A 17,325-nucleotide genomic window follows, 5' to 3' on the forward strand; every position below is an offset into this window, starting at 1 on the left:
TAACAAAATGGGAAGAGAAGAAAGAGCCGAGAGAGAGCACTGGGTATGAAACTTCTGTGGGCACGCCTCTGTCACGTTTGCATCTTAACCACAAAAATACCTTAAAGATGCAAAAATAGTCAGCTCTGGACATCAAAGCTGACCACCCCACCCACTACTCTCTTCCTCTCCTCCCTCGACATGATGGTTTAATGGAGGTCACTGCACCTGTTCATCCTCACAGACCTGCAGGAGACAGGGCCAGGCCGGGCTGCTTCCGGGTTGCCGATGGAGGAGCTGCCAGGCCATCTGCGGAGAGGGAGGGAGGGAGGGAGGGAGGAGAAGAAGCACTGGGAGCCTGGGGATGGCTGGCGAGGGGGAGCTGCCCCGGTCCTTCCCACAGCTCCTCCCAGCCCACACCCGCACTGGCTGCAGGCCGCCAGCCAGGAAACAGGGTGTAACCCTAGGGCGGAGTAGAGGGCAGAGCCACACTTTGGAATTGCTCTGTCTTTATCAGAGCCTGCTGATGCTTCTCTCTTCTCTCGGGCTGCCGTGGGACCACCTCCCGCTCCGCCTGGGGCCCTGCGTTTGATGCCAGCTGTGCAAGCAGCCCACAGGCGCTCTTTGCCCCTGCAGAGACACCAGCTCTGGCAACCGTCGCACTCCTGGCCGCTTCTCTCTGCTCTGAGGACAGCTGCTTGTGCTGCACTCACCAGAGGAAGCGCTGGCAGACCCTGCATCACGGCCGAGTCCTTCAGACCATGGCAAATCCCACATCTCACCCTGAACTCAGCCCTGGAATGTGCCTCTTGGCTCCGAAGACTGCAAAGCAGTCTGGACATGACTTTTCAATTGTTCACTGGGAGCATGGCTGATTTGTACTTTTTCAATTAACTCATCAAAGGACCTAGATTTTAATCAAACCTCCCATGGGGCCAAGTGGAATTACTGTCAATCTGAAGAGGGGTGGGGGGCTCTCTGGAAGCCTGTCCCAGAGCTCTGTCAACAAAACAGTCCCACCGTTCATGTCAGGCATAAATATCCCATCTCCCAGTTACCCAGGTACACCAAACAGCGGCAGAATCAAGGTCACGTCGTCTCACGCAGCCTCATCCGTGAGCGATGGCTCCACTTGAGTGATGGGAAACCTTAAGCCAGCTATTTACGACAACTGCTCAGAGGTGGTTTGCAGAGTGGTCAGGGTTCCTCCGAAAGGATGGCACAGCTATAACATGGCAGCAGGTGTCACTGCTCCCCACACTTGGCCGCCCCTTCTGGGGGCAGTTCAGGTGTGGTGGCATGTGTGTGTGTGGGGGGGAGGGGTGCTGAAGGACTCAGCTGGGGAGCCTAGGGAAGGGCTCGGGGCTCAGGGACTGGAGCCGCCTCTGATCACTGTCACAGGCACATTCACCCATCAGAAGGGAGACGCTCTCTCTTCTGGGACATCTATCGGCAAAAACATACAAGTGGCATCCACCAAGCGAGTTGCCAAAGAGATGTTTTCATTCTTTAGATCTCAGCCAAGATTTAGAAATCGCATGAAAGTGGGGTTATTCCTCCTGAAACCGCAGGGGCCCCAGAAACCCATTTGCATGAGCCCAGCCACCACACTCTGTGTTTATAAAGGGCTCCTGTGGAGCAGAGCTTGGAAAGCACTGTGATGAAAGACCCCTGGGTGCACCTGATTCTTTTCATTTCTCCCAGGCAAATGCAATGCTTCTGTAATCCACCACTGACAAGGTGCCCCCTGTGTCGGGTGTGACACTCGACTAAACTCCTGGAGGATCTTGTAAGGGTGTAGACTTCAGAAATACAACCCGGGACTGATCAGGCAAAGCTAAGCCAAGGAACGTGAGATTGGCCCTGTGGTTACGATGTGGTTTGGGACACCCAGAGCCCACATCAGAATGCCTGAGTTCGAGTCTTGACTCTGCTTCTGAATCCAGCTCCCTGGCAATGCAGACCCCGGGAGGCAATGGTGATGGCTCAAGTGATTGGTTCCTGCCACTCACATGGGAGGCCTGGATTGAGCGCCCAGCTTTTGGGGAGTGCACCAGCAGATGGAAACTAGCTCTCTCTCTCTCTCTCTCTCCTCCCTCTCTCTCTTTCCTCTCTTCTTCTCTATGCCTCTCAAATAAATAAATGCTTTTTGTACAAAGAGCTAAGTGTCAACCACTCAGCTGTCACACTTAGGCCTGCGTTCTATATTCGGCCTCACAGACATTTCCCAGCATGCCCCAGGATCTGAATTCGGGCCAGATCTCTCAGGATTACCCATCACTGCCTCCTGTTCTGCCATCTCCTTGTCTCCCTTAGCCCCTGTGAGGCAGATGGCAGGGCTGCATCCCCAAGCAGTCGCCACCGGCTGCCTCCACAGCGCCCACTGCTGGTGACAGTGCCTGGTGCGCTGAGCTGTGGGAGGTTTGCTCCTGCCTCTCCCGGCTCAGCAGACTGCAACGCGCCCTCTGTGCCCTGTGCGCCTTCTTCCATGAGAACAGAAGGGCCCCGCAGATGCAGGCCAGCCTGCCTGCCCCGAGGGACGGGCCAGGGTGCAGGCTGGAGCGTGAATGCACACACCCTGCCCGGGGCTCTGCCCTGCCCAGGGAGTGGAGCTGGGGGAGCAGCAGGCCCTCTCTACGTTGAGCCTTTTCTTCATTTTTCTAAGATTTTATTTACTTGAGAGGTAGAGTTACAGACAATGAGAGGGAAAGAAAGAGAGAGAGGTCTTCCATCCACTGGTTCACCCCCCAAATGGCCACAATGGCTGGAGCTGCACTGATCCACAGCCAGGAGCCAGAAACTTCTTCCACATCTCCCATGTGGGTGCAGGGGTCCAAACCTTTGGGCAATCTTCTTCTTCTTTTATTTATTTGACAGAGTTAGACAGTGAGAGAGAGACAGAGACAGAGAGAAAGGTCTTCCTTCCATTGGTTCACTCCCCAAATGGCTGCTATGGCCAGTGCTGCACCAATCTGAAGCCAGGAGTCAGGTGCTTTCTCCTGGTCTCCCATGCAGGTGCAGGGCCCAAGCACTTGGGCCATCCTCCACTGCCTTCCTGGGCCACAGCAGAGAGCTGGACTGGAAGAGGAGCAACTGGGACTAGAACCCAGCTCCCATATGAGATGCTGGCGCTGGATGGCGCCGGCCCTTTTGGGCCATCTTCTACTGCTTTCCCAGGCCACAGCAGAGAGCTGGATCGGAAGAGGAGCAGCCAAGACTGGAACTGGCACCCATATGGGATGCCCGCATCGCAGGCGAAGGATTAACCTACCACGGCGCCGGCCCCTCTACCTTGAGTCTGACTCAACAGCCTGGCCTTCCTCCTGGCACACCGGTGCTTTCCACTCTCCCGCAGGTGCCGTGTACTCTGACTTTTCGTGTGGAGCCATCTCGCCTGGGCTCAGGGGCAGAGCGGGAGCAGATCTCCCCCAGAGACCAGAGCCGGTTCTGGACATGGAGAATAACAGAAACCGGGTCTGTGCGCCCGACTTGTAACAAAGTGCCACTGCCTGGCGGCCTCTCAGGGTTCTGGAAGGCGGAAGTACAAAATGCAGGACTTGGCGGGCTGGGTCTCCCTGAGGCCACGCCCTCCTTGGCTGGCAGGTGGCACCTGCTCGCCATGTCACCACACGCACATTCTTCTGTGTGCGGCTCCTCGTGTGTCTCTGTGTGTCTGAAGCTCTGATGCTTGGAATGACCCCAGGTGGACTATATCGGGGCCCACTGAGATGACTTCATTTACTTGTCTCAGCTACAGTCACTGGGCTTCACCAGGGACACAATTCAGGCCACAGCACGAGGACAACCTGGCAAGTGCCCTGGCGGGGACAGACTTGATAGGCACCAGGAAGCAGGGCGCTACCCAGACAGCAGTGCCCAGGCTCCCAGCAGCCAAGCCGGGAGTCACCCTGGGAAGGAAGGACTAACACTCAGCAGAGAGCAAATCAGCCGCAGCCTCTTTGGATAACGCTAACCCTCTACAAGATTAAACTTTCTGGGCTGGCTCTGTGGTGTAATGGGTAAAGCCGCCGCCTGCAGTGCCGGCATCCCACATGGGCACCAGTTTGAGACTTGGCTGCTCCACATCTGATCCAGCTCTCTGCTGTGGCCTGGGAAAGCTGTAGAAGATGGCCCAAGTCCTTGAGGCCCTGCACCCACATTGGAGACCCAGAGGAAGCTCCTGGTTCCCGGCTTTGGATGGGCGCAGCTCCAGCTGTTCTGGTCATTTGGGGAATGAACCAGCGGAAGGAAGACCTCTCTCTCTCTGCCTCTGCCTCTCTGTAACTCTGCCTTTCAAATAAATAAATAAATAAATATTTTTAAAGAAAGATTAAACTTTTTGAGTCCAAAGAATTTAATACCTTCCAGAACAAAACTGAAAACTATTTGGAAAACAACAACAACAAACCAGAGTGCATTTGTGGTGGCACAGTGGGTTAAGCCTCTGCCTGCAGTGCTGGCGTCTCTTCTCAGAGTGCTAGTCCAAGTTCTGGCTGTTCTATTTGGATCCAACTCCCCGCTAATGCACCTAGGAGAGGGTGTCTGAAGATGGCCCAAGTACTGGGGCTCCTGCCACCCATGTGGGAGATCCCGGTGGAATTCCAGGTTCCTGACTTCAGCCGGGCCTAATCTCAGCTGTTGAAGCCATCTGGGGAGTGAGCCAGAGGATGGAAGGTCTGTCTTTTCTTCTGTCTCTGTCACTCTGCCTTTCAAGTAAATAAAATCAATCTTAAAAAAAAGCTCGGCGTGTAATAAAATGTAAATTTCACAATGCCTGGCATCCAACAAGGAGTTATCAATCATGCAAAGAAGTGGGAAGAAATGAATCACAATAAGAAAGATCTATCAATACAAATAGGCACAGAAAAGACACCATTTGTAGAATTTAGTAGATAAAAACATTAGAGCTGCTATTATAAACATATTCTATCAGTAGAGGAAAGCAGGAACACCATGGAAACAGAAACATATGGCTTTTTAAAGACAAAAATTGAACTCAGAATGATGAAAAATACGACATCTGAAATAAAAAATACACCATAAGATCATAATAGAGAATTCAAAGACTCATGCAAAAACTACTTAAAAGCAAATACAAAGAGAAAAATGACTGAGAGCAAAAATTATTGAGCTAAGACAATCTCAATTGGCCTAACACATAAATAGAGTTGAAAATAAGGGTGTAGTGGACATAAACAGACTTAGAAAAACATTGACCCCCCCCAAAAACTTGATAAAAACTATAATGCACAGAAATAAGAAGCGCAATAAACCCCAGGAGGAACAACAAAAAACTCCAGGCCGGCACTGTGGCGTAGCGGGTTAAAGCCCCATCCTACAATGCCACCATTCCACATGGGCACCAGTTCGAGTCCCAGCTGCTCCTCTTCCGATCCAGCTCTCTTCTGTGGCCTGGGAAAGCAGTAGAAGATGGTCCAAGTGCTTGGGCCCCCTTGCACCCATGTGGGAGACCTGGAAGAAGCTCCTGGCTCCTGGTTTCAAATCAGCTCAGCTCTGGCAGTTGCGGTCATTTGGGGAATGAACCAGAGGATGGAAGACCTCTCTCTTTCTCTCTCTCTCTGCCTCCCCTTTCTCTCTGACTTTCAAATAAATAAAATAATTATTTAAAAAACAAAACAACATGAAACACACACACACACTTTACACATCTTAATCAAACTGCTTAAAACTGGTGACAGACACCTGCAGATGACCGCTCAGTGAGGGGAGTGTGTGTCACAGCCAAAGAGCCCATGGCCAGAGGAAGCCAGCACCCGATTCAGAGCGGGGCTCGGGTTTGCTAGCAGCTCACTCGCACAAGCGCCAGCTCAGGGCTCCCGTGAGAATCCCCGTAACCCCCTCTGAGGGCAGAGCTCCCCGTGACTAAGGCCCCCGCCCCAGCGCTCAACATCACCGTGGGGACCCAGCCTGCCACTTGCAACCGCTAGGGGTCACACTCCAGCCACAGCAGATAGCACTGAAAGCACGGAATGAAAATAGATGCCAATGGTGTGACATGCCAGTGACAATGTCTTTCAGAAACAAAGACAAAATAGACACTGAGACCAGACCCCAGAAAAGCTGAACTACTCACTGCTGGCATGCCTGGATTGAGAAACAGGTGAAGGCGTTCTGTGGGATGAAGAAAAAGGATACCCAGAGGTGTCACACAAAGTAGTAAAGAACGCTGCAAACAGTAACCCGGTGAGCAACGCGAACACTGTTTATCCCTTGTTTAAAAGTTACTGCAGGAACGGGCATTTGGCCTGGAGGTGATTGGTTAAGAGGTCAGTGTCTCACAGCACAGTGGCTGGGTTGGACCCCCAACTCTGGCTCCTGCCTCCAGCTTCCTATTTTTTATTTATTTATTTTTATTTTATTTTATTTTATTTATTTGAGAGGTAGAGTTACAGACAATGAGAGGAAGAGACAAAGAGAGAGGTCTTCCTTCCATTGGTTCACTCCCCAAATGGCTGCAACAGCCAGAGTTGAGCTGATCGGAAGCCAGGAGCCAGGTGCTTCTTCCTGGTCTTCCACATGGGTGCAGGGGCCCAAGCACTTGGGCCATCATCTACTGCTTTCCCAGGTCATAGCAGAGAGCTGGATCGGAAGTGGAGCAGCCGAGACTAGAACCAGCACCCATATGGGATGCCGGTGCTACAGGCGGAGGATTACTGCGCCATGGCGCCGGCCCCTCCAGTTTCCTATTAACGCAGACCCTGGAAGGCAGTAGTGATGGTTCAAATGATTGGGCTTCCTGCTCCCATGGGAGATCTGGACTGGGTCCTTGGCTCCTGCCTCTGGCTTCAGCTGGGGGATGTTGTGGGCATTTGGGGAGTCAACCAGCATAGAGGAGCCTTCTGTCTCTCTTTCATAAGTAAGTAAAAAAAAAAAAAATTTTAAAATACTTTAAAAAGGTAATCAACTGTTTAAAGGAAAAACACAATATATTATGGACTTTATAACAATGTAGAAGTAAAATGTACCAAAAATAGCACAAAATCAGAAAATGGTCAAATGGAAATTGGAACTATACTATAATAAAATGCTTACAAAATGTGTGACTTGATATGTTTATTTACTTATGATCATTTAATTATCACACAATAATTAAAGATGAGGCTGGTACTGTGGCACAGTGGGTTAAGCTGCCTTCTGCAGTGCCAGCAGCCCATATGGGTGCCAGTTTGAGTTCTGGCTGCTCCACTTCAGATCCAGCTCTCTGCTAATGTGTCTTGGGAAATAGCAAAAGATGGCCCAAGTCCTTGGGCCCCTGCACCCATGTGGGAGACCTGGAAGAAGCTCTTGGTTCCTGGCTTTGGCCTGGCCCAGCCCTGGCTTTTGCAGCTATTTGGGGAGTGAACCAGCAAATGGGAGATCTCTTTCTCTCTGTCTCCTCCCTCCCCCTTTTTTATAAAAAGATTTATTTATTTATACAAAAGTCAGAATTACAAAAAAAGAGAGAGATCTTCCATCCACTGGTTCACTCCCCAAATGGCCACAATTGCCAGGTTTGGGCCAGACTGAAGCCAGGAGCCAGCAGTTTCATCTGGGTCTCCCACGTGGGTGCAGAAGCCCAAGCTTTTGGGCCATCTTCAGCTGGTTTCTGAGGTGCGTTAACAGGGAGCTGGATTGGAAGTGGAGCAACCGGGACTTGAACCGGCACCCGTATGGGATGCTGGTGCTGCAGACTGCAGCTTAACCTGCTACACCATGATGCTGGCCCCTGTCTTTCCTCCTCTCTCTCTCTCTGAAATTCTGATCTTCAAGTAAATAAATAAATCCTTTTTTAAAAAAAATTAAAGATACACAGTGCAAAGCCCTAAAGCAATCACAAAATTTAAAAACAAAAAGGAGGTATGTATCATAAGCTGACGAAGGAAATATAATGGAAATATCAAAACTGCTACAATAAATAAAATCTTTTTTAAAAAACTACTTCAAAGAAGCCAAGAAAGGCCGGCGCCCTGGCTCACTTGGTTAATCCTCCGCGTGAGGCGCCAGCATTCCATATGGTCGCTGGGTTCTAGTCCTGGCTGCTCCTCTTCCAGTCCAGCTCTCTGCTGTGGCCCGGGAAGGCAGTGGAGGATGGCCCAAGAGCTTGGGTCCTGCACCCGCATGGGAGACCAGGAGAAGCACCTGGCTCCTGGCTTCGGATTGGCACAGCGCCAGCCGTATTGACCACTTGGGGGTGAACCAATGGAAGGAAGACCTTTCTCTCTCTCTCTCTCTTACTTGTCTATAACTCTGTCAAATAAAAAAAAGTTAAAAATAATTAAAAAGAAAAGAAGCCAAGAAAAGAAGAAAGTCAGAAACAATCAATAGGTCAAATTTTAAAAATCAAAATTTCATATTTGAGTCAATTATATTACTGTACTTGGTTTAAACACGCCAATATTAACAGGTAGAGATTACCAGATTAAATTTAAAAACAAGACTCAATGATAAGCTGTCAAAGAAGAACCTTCTGTAAATATAAAGACACATTATTAGTGAAAGTATGGGGAAAAGACATGTAAGGAAAACTCAAATAAAAAGAAAACTGAAAGTGGTAATGTCACTAAAAGTTAGAATAGAGTGGACAGTGAGAGAGAGAGACAGAAGGGTCTTCCTTTTTCCGTTGGTTCACCCTCCAATGGCCGCTGTGGCCGGCGCACTGTGCTGATTCGAAGCCAGGAGCCAGGTGCTTCTCCTGGTCTCCCATGCGGGTGCAGGGCCCAAGCACTTGGGCCATCCTCCACTGCACTCCCGGGACATAGCAGAGAGCTGGCCTGGAAGAGGGGCAACCGGGACAGAATTCGGCGCCCTAACCGGGACTAGAACCCCAGGGTACTGGCGCCGCAGGCAGAGGATTAGCCTAGTGAGCGCGGCGCCGGCAAGATGTCATTTCTTAATAAAAGGAGTCAATTAAGAGAATTTATCAATTTTAAATGTGTAGGGGCCGAATAATTGAGTTTCAAGGCACATGAAGCAAAAAACGAGTAGAACTGAAAAGACACCAGTAAATTCTAGAGACATTGAAACTATCAACAATGCTTGCTCAGTAATTGACAGAATAAGTAGACAAAAAGATCTATACAGATAGAGGAGATTCAACAAAGCTGTCAATCAATTTGACTGAATTGACATTTAAAGAACACTTTACCTAACAGCAGGATACACATTCTTTAAAAAAAAAAAAAAAGATCTATTAATTTGAAAGTCAGAGTTACACACAGAGAGAAGGAGAGGCAGAGAGAGAGGTCTTCCATCTGCTGGTTCACTCCCCAATTGACCTCAATGGCCAGAGCTGTGCCAATCCGAAGGAGCCAGGAGCCTCTGCCGGGTCTCCCACGTGGGTGCAGGGGCCCAAGGACTTGGGCCATCTTCTACTGCTTTCCCAAGGCCACAGCAGAGAGCTGGATTGGAAGTGGAGCAGCCGGAACTCAAACCAACATCTACATGGGATGCCAGCACTGCAGGCAGCGGATTTACCCGCTGCACCACAGCACCGGCCCCAGAATATACATTCTTTAGGTACACACCAAATATTCACAAAGATAGACCGCATTTTTTTAGCCATAAAATAAACCTCAATAAAAAAGGAGGGTTGACATTACATGGTGATCTTTCTGGATGAAACTAGCAATTGATAATGGAAAACTTTCTAAATACTTAGAAATTGAACAACACATTTATTTATAAAATGACTTCAAAAATTCTTAAATTCAGAAAATATTTTGAACTTAGTGAACATAAAAACACCAATGTACAAAGATTTGCAAGACACATCTGAAGCAGTGGCTTGAGGGAAATGTATAGTGTGAAACACCTGTCACAGAACAAAAGAAATTTCTCAAGTTAATGATTTAATTTTCCACCTTTCCACCTTAGGAAACCAGAAAAAGATAGACCAAGGCCAAAGCTGGCAGCTAGGAACTCAGTCCAGAGCTCCCATGTCAGTGGCAGGAACCCAACTACTGGAGCCATCACCATTGTCTTCCAGGATCTGCATTGGCGGGAAGCTGGAGTCTGGAGCCAGGCAGGCACTCCACTGTGGGCTGCGGGCATCTGAGGCAGTATCTTAACTACTAAGCTAAATGCTTGCCCCCAACTCATTCTATGAGGCTGGCACGCTACTGGTCCCAAGAGCAGACAAAGGCACTTGGGAAAAAAAAAAAAAAAAACAACTACAGACTGGCATCTCTAATGAACAGACACGAGACGTCGCTCTAAAACGTAGCAAAGAAATCTAGTCATATATAAGGTAGATAAACCATCACAGTCAGAGGCATTTATGCCAGGATTTCAAGGGTTGTTGACCATTCAAAATGCACCATATTAATAAACGGAAAAGGAAAAATGTACTATCTCGGGTACAGAGAAAGCATTTGACAAGTCCCAACATCTTTTCCGGATTTTTAAAAGACTCAGAAGATAACAACGGAAGGGAGCTTCCTTGATCCGAGGAGGCAGCACTGGGACAATCTAGAGCTGACACCATGCTCAATGACGGACACGAACGCGTTCCCCTGAGGTCAGGGACAAGGCCAGGCCCGCCTCCCACATGTCCTGGAGACACTGAAAGGCAGGAGGCATGGGGCAGTAGTTGCACACGGCGCTCTGGCAGCCTTGCCCATTGTCCACTGGGCAAAGCTCAGCCCAGTCCACTGCCGTGGCCTCATCTTCCACCGCCATCACCTGCAGATTCCTTCTGCTCTTGAGCCAGACCGTGAGGTCCCAGCATCCTGACGTTCAGTCTCTGGAAAGACAACGCACAGGCATTGCCTGTAGCAACAGCTGACCCTTGGCAGGAGACCAGAGCAGTGCCACCCAGCGCTGGGGAAAGCCCGCGGCCAAGGGCAGCGTGTCCTGGAGGGGTGGCATGCTTGCAGGCCAGCACGGGGCTGTGAAGGAAGCCAGGATGCTGCTAGTGCAGCTCCCTCGCTGCGGAGACGTCCCAGCTCCATGTCCTTGTGCAGCCTCCGCAGAGCTTCCCATGCGACGGCTTCATCTTCATCTGGATCGGAAGTGGAGCAGCCGGGACTCGAACTGGGGCCCATAGGGGGTGCCAGCACTGCAGGCGGCGGCTTTACTCGCTATGCCACAGCGCCGGCCCCAGCAGTTAAGTTTTCAAGCTGTCGGCACCTTGCTGTGCCCTGCCTCTTCCCTGCACGCCTCTGCTGTGCCTGGTCCTCCTCCCTCCTGGTTGCGGCTCTCCTGTCTCCTCTGGCCTGGTCTTCAGCCTGCTACTCCTCTGGATTGATTCAGGGTGCAAGGCTCTTCCCTTGTGAGTTCCCTGAGGGTCTCCCATGCTATCTCCGTCCTGACCTCACTCATGAAGCCCCACATGCAGTGCACAGCTCTCTGTCTCCCGCTCGGCTGCCTGTGCTCTGCACCTACCCCACCCCGCATCCCCAACCTGCTCCTGCTCCTGCCTCTCTGGGGAGGACCCTCAGTGCTCTGTACCTCCTCACCCTCACAAGGCACCTCTCCATGACCCCACTAATGTACACGATTCCCACTCTCTTCAGGTCCAGCCCATGTTATTCCCTCCCGGAGCACTCCTGCCACCCTGGCTCGTGCCCCCTGCCCTCCCCCCACCTGGCTCTCCTGTACAGAGTGGCCATAGGGATTGCTGGGAAACACAGATCTTGTCAAGGCCCTGTCTCAAGCACTCTATCCAATGCCTTTTTTTTTTTTTTTTTTTTTTTTGGACAGGCAAAGTTAGACAGTGAGAGAGAGACAGAGACAGAGAGAAAGGTCTTCCTTTTCCATTGGTTCATCCCCAAAATGTCCGCTACGGCCGGCACTGCGCCGATCTGAAGCCAGGAGCCAGGTGCTTCTCCTGGTCTCCCATGCAGGTGCAGGGTCCAAGCACCTGGGCCATCCTCCACTGCCTTCCCAGGCCACAGCAGAGAGCTAGACTGGAAAGGGAGCAATTGGGACAGAATCCAGCGCCCCAATCGGGACTAGAACCCGGAGTGCCGGCGCCGCAGGAGGGGGATTAGCCAAGTGAGCCACGACACCGGCCTCCAATGCCTTCTACCACCTTGCAGGTAAAATCCAGTCTCCTTTTTTCTCTTTTTAAGATTTATTTATTTATTTGAAAGTCAGAGTTACACAGAGAGAGGTAGAGACAGAGAGATCTTCCATCAGCTGGTTCACTCCCCAGTTGGCTACAATGGCCGGAGCTGAGCTGATCCAGAGCAAGGAGCCAGGAGCTTCTTCCAGGTCTCCCACATGGGTGCAGAGGCCCAAGCACTTGGGCCATCTTCTACTGCTTTCCCAGGCCATAGCAGAGAGCTGGATGGGAAGTGGAGCAGCCAGGACTGGAACTGGCACCCATATGAAATGCCGGCACCGCAGGCGGTGGTTTTACCCGCTGTGCCACAGCGCCAGCCCCAGCAGTTAAGCTTTTAAGCTGTCAGAAACCAGAGGAAGTCAGAAGAACATAGTAGGACTTACGGATAAGCTAATTACTCTCACTGGGCTCTCCATTGAGCCCTGGACCACCGGTAGCCAGAGCAAAGAAAGGACCACCTGGGAGAGGGCTACAGAGGAGTTCCCAGTGGCTAATTAGGGAAGCAGCTCAGAACTGGACTACAGACAAGAAACAATCTGCTTATGAGGCTCAAAAGAGGAGTGGGGCTGGCGCGGGCCCGGCAGTTAAGATGCCAGTTTCAGCATCCACATCCCATTTCGGTGCGCCTGGGTTCAAGTCCCAGCTCCACTCTCGGTTCCAGCTCAATGCCAATGCAGACCTTGGGAGGGGGCAGTGAGTTCTCAAGTAGACATGCCCCTGTCACCCAAGAGGAAGACTTGGCTTGGATTTCCAGCTTTCAGCTTTGCCCAGCCAGTTCTGCTTGTTGGGGGCAATTGGGGTCATTCTCTCTCTCTCTCTCTCTCTCTCTCTCACCAACAAGAACAAGCAACCACTACAAGGGAGCAGCACTGTGGTGCGGTGGGTGAAGCTGCCACTTAGGATGCCATCAACCCATCTGAAGTGCTGGTTTGAGCCCCGGCTGCTCCACTTCCTATCCAGTTCTCAGCTAATGCACCTGGGAAGGAAGTGGAAGATGGCCCAAGTGCTTGGTCCCCTGACATACATGGTAGGAAACCAGGATGGAGTTCCTGCTTCAGCCTGGCCTCGCTGTCACTCTGCCTTTCAGACAGATAAACCTATTTAAGAACAAGAAAAGAAGGAGAGGATGTTGAAGACTACAGGGGTAGCTGCTCTATGGGGCAGCACCGCCCTGGGCTGACAGAATGCCATAGAGCCCAGCTCTGCCCCTGGGCCCTTGGAATGGTGCGTGGCATCCACCCTGGAGAAGGCTGGCAAGTGTGCAGAGAGAGAGAGGTGCCCCACGGGAGGCACTCTGCAGAGGCTCCTGGGAGTCTGGGCAGCTGCAGGGCCTGCTGGGAGAGTGGCTGGATCAGAGGAGGAAGCACTTTTCCCCCAGGGCCCTCCATGGACAAAACTTGACATCACACCTGTGTCACGTTCAGGGTGGTCTTGGAACCCACAGTGTTGTGGGGAACCGCAGGCTGGCCACCTGTGAGAACCTCCTCATCTGCATAGCTTGCAGCAATCGGTCGACCACAAGGCCCACGAAAACAGCCAGGTAAAACAGATGAAACAGAATGGACTCTGCATAAACAACTAGGAGGAACCCGGTGAAACAGATGAACTTTCGACCTGAGACTATACGCGTCCTTTCATCTGATTGGACGATACCAGTGTGAACTGCACGGGAAGAGAGCCGCTATTGGCTGTGGAGCGGATGCTCCACGGGACTTGAGGTATAAAGGGACATTGGGAATTGGGCTTGGAGCTCCTCCTTCTCTTTTCTTCTCTCCCCCCCACTCTTTCCTTCTGCCCCCACAAGTAAAAGTTCCTTGAGAGCCGAGAAACAGTGACTGTGTCGTGACTGCGTTGGACCCTTGCTGGCGAGGGTCCGACAAATGGTGCCGTGACTCGGATAGCCGGACCAGTCGCTGGAAGCAGGTAAGAAAAATTAGAACGTGTGGAAAACACGGGAATCTAGGCGGTGATATAAAAAGCCTAGGGTTGGTACCGGAAAAAAGGGAATAGAAAAATTAGAACGTGTGTAAAACACGGGAATCTAGGTGGTGATATAAAAAGCCTAGGGTTGGTACCGGAAAAAAAACAATGGGAAACACTCCCTCGACAACCAGGTTGCACCTGTTATTAAGCTGTCTTTTAAAAGTAGCGGGGACACCCGTGAAAGCGGCCACTATACGTGCATTCACTAGAGCCGTTGCTCAGACCTCACCCTGGTTGGTGGAGAGTGGCGAGTTAGATCAGGAACAGTGGCGTAGGGTCGGAAGACAATTGAGGGCAGCAGAGAAATCGCCTGAAGTCCTTAGGCTATGGCAACTGATCGACCAAGCCCTCTGTAATGACTCGGAGGAAATAGCAGCCCTCTTAGATGAAGGGGCTGATTTACTAGAGGAAACGCAGAGAGAATCTCCATCTGGGAGCCTGGACGGAGACAAAGAGGATGAAGACAGAGAGGACCAACATGGGTCGGGACAGAGAGATAGGGAGGATGAGAGACCCCTTCCTTCTGCACCCCCCATTCGAACCAAGACTCTCCCCCCTCCGGAGGACTCCTCCTCCACGAGAGAGACAAAAGGCGGGGGCTTCTCCCCGGAACCTCCTCGAGAAAAACTGGCAGGAGGACGAGGCACTCCCCCTAAGTGGGAAGAATATCACAACATAAATCAGGCTTTCCCTGTGATAGTGGACGCGCAGGGCAGCCGGGGATGGACCCCCCTGGGTCATAAATTGTTGAAGGAATTACAACAATCAGTACAATTATATGGACCCCATGCTAACTTTACTAAAGCAATCCTAGATAACATAGGCACCAAAGGACTAGTCCCAGAGGACTGGAGGAACCTAGTTAAGGCAGTGCTTGGTGGGGAGACTTCCTCCTCTGGTCCGCGGCTTACAGAGAACTCGCGAGGGCTCAGGCCCATGCTAACGCTAGGAACGGTCAGCCAGCCTGGAACGAGGATATGCTAAATGGGGAAGGAGCTTTTAATGACGAACACGCCCAGGCTAGTTGCCTTAATGAGGTTTTGATGCAAGTGAGAGGACTAGCTCGGAGGGCGTGGAAGGTCATTCCAAGGAAGGGGGAGATCAGACACAGTTCATCCAAGATTACACAAGGCCCAACAGAGCCCTATGCTGATTTTGTGAACAGACTAATGGAGGCTGCTGGCAATATCTTTGACACCATGGATGAGGCTGTGCCTTTAGTCCGAAGGTTAGCCTATGAACAAGCAAACAAAACCTGCCGTGAGGCTCTAAGACCCTGGCAGCACAAGGACATTCCCACCTTTCTAAAAATCTGTAGGGATGTCATGGATGAAGTAGCCTCGGGAGAGCACGCAGCAGTTGCCAGGGCCAAAATTATACGCAATAACGGGCTAGGACAAAGATGTTTAAGTGTGGAAAAGAAGGTCACATGAAAAGGGAATGTACAGAACAGGGACAATTGGGACGCCAACCAGGACTGTGCCCTCGATGCGGTAGAGGCAACCATTGGGCAAATGAGTGCTAGTCCAAGCAAGATAAGGCAGGCAATTTGTTCCTATCGCCTACTAGATTCAGTGGCCAGAATAGTACATTCCAAAAAAACGAGTGGCGGGCCCCCACACCCAGGGGCCCGAAAACTCAATGGGTGCGAGGACAAACCATGGGAGGAGTAGGACCATCTCAAAAGGACGGGCAAGCGTTTACTGCACAGAGCTGCGAGCCACCAACTACTTAGTATTAACACCTCAAATGGGAATCCAGGCAATAGATGTGGAACCTCGGGAGCCCATGGACGATATCCACGGTTTAGGCCTTACTATAGGAAGGGCTACAAATTCATTAAAGGGATTAGTGGTTATAACGGGGCTTATTCAGTTGCCTTGTTCACAGCTCAAAGTAATGTTCCAATCTACTAAGGGGATAGTGCAGCTGTTGCCATTGCAGCCCGTCACTCAGCTGCTAATAATAAGCCCTGTAAAGGATACTAGAGGTAATCAAGGAAAGCATTTTGCAGCCTTCACTATGACTCTTGGCGAGCGCCCACTATGGACTCTTATTATCAAAGGAAAGGCAATCAAGGGGCTGTTAGATACAGGCGCAGATGTTAGTATTATCTCCGAACAAGACTGGCCTCCTTCCTGGCCCCTCCAGGAAGGAGATAACACCTTGGTAGGATTAGGCACCACTGTTGCCCCATCCCGAAGCGCGCAAGTGCTAGACTGGAAAGATCAAGAAGGCACCACAGGCGAAGTACAACCTTATGTGTGTGCCATCCCTGTAACTTTATGGGGGAGGGATGTCTTAGAGCAACTTCATTTGCAGTTAACTAATGAATCCCCGGGGTGGGAAATGATGAGAAAGATGGGATACACGGGAGGAGGACTGGGAAAACAGGAACAAGGAATAAGATACTCTCTTGAACCCCGAGGGAGCGAAGGCTGACAAGGCCTGGGTTTTTTTATAGGGGCCACTGTGCTGCAGCCATCCCCATTGCCATTAACTTGGCTAGATGATAAGTCGATATGGATACCCCAGTGGCCCCTCACTCAAGAAAAGTTGGCTGCAGTTCATGAGCTCATTCAGCAACAATTAGAGACGGGGCATATTCAACCATCCACCTCGCCTTGGAACACCCCAATTTTTGTTATAAAAAAGAAATCGGGCAAGTTTCGATTGTTACATGATTTAAGGGCCATCAATAGACAGATGCAGCCCATGGGGGCGTTACAGCCGGGACTACCAGTTCCCACGATGATTCCAAAGGCCTGGCCCATCATAGTGATTGACTTAAAGGATTGCTGCTTTTCTATCCCGCTGAACCCTCTTGACATGCAGAGGTTTGCCTTTACAGTTCCAACCATTAATCATGAAGGCCCAGATAAGCGCTTTGAATGGAAGGTTCTCCCCAGGGCATGACTAACAGCCCGACTTTATGTCAGATGTATGTGTCACAAGCCATAGAACCAATGCGGCAGCATTGTTTAGATGCTAAAGTCTATCGTTATATGGATGACCTGTTGTTGGCAGCCGTGAGAGAGGACACCCTAGAAAGAGCGTTTACCATGCTAACCTCATGCTTGCAGACGGCAAGGTTACAAATTGCACCAGAAAAGATTCAAAAGGGCACTGTGGTCCAGTACCTAGGGCTAAGGTTAACACCAACTACGGTGGCCCCTTTGGATTTTGTCATATCCACCACAGGACTTGGGACGTTAAATGACTTCCAAAAATTATGCGGTAACTTAAACTGGATACGGCCTTACTGTAAACTAACCACTGATGAAATGCGCCCATTGTTT

This window comes from Lepus europaeus, chromosome 13 (assembly GCF_033115175.1).
Source record: "Lepus europaeus isolate LE1 chromosome 13, mLepTim1.pri, whole genome shotgun sequence".
NCBI lineage: Eukaryota > Metazoa > Chordata > Mammalia > Lagomorpha > Leporidae > Lepus > Lepus europaeus.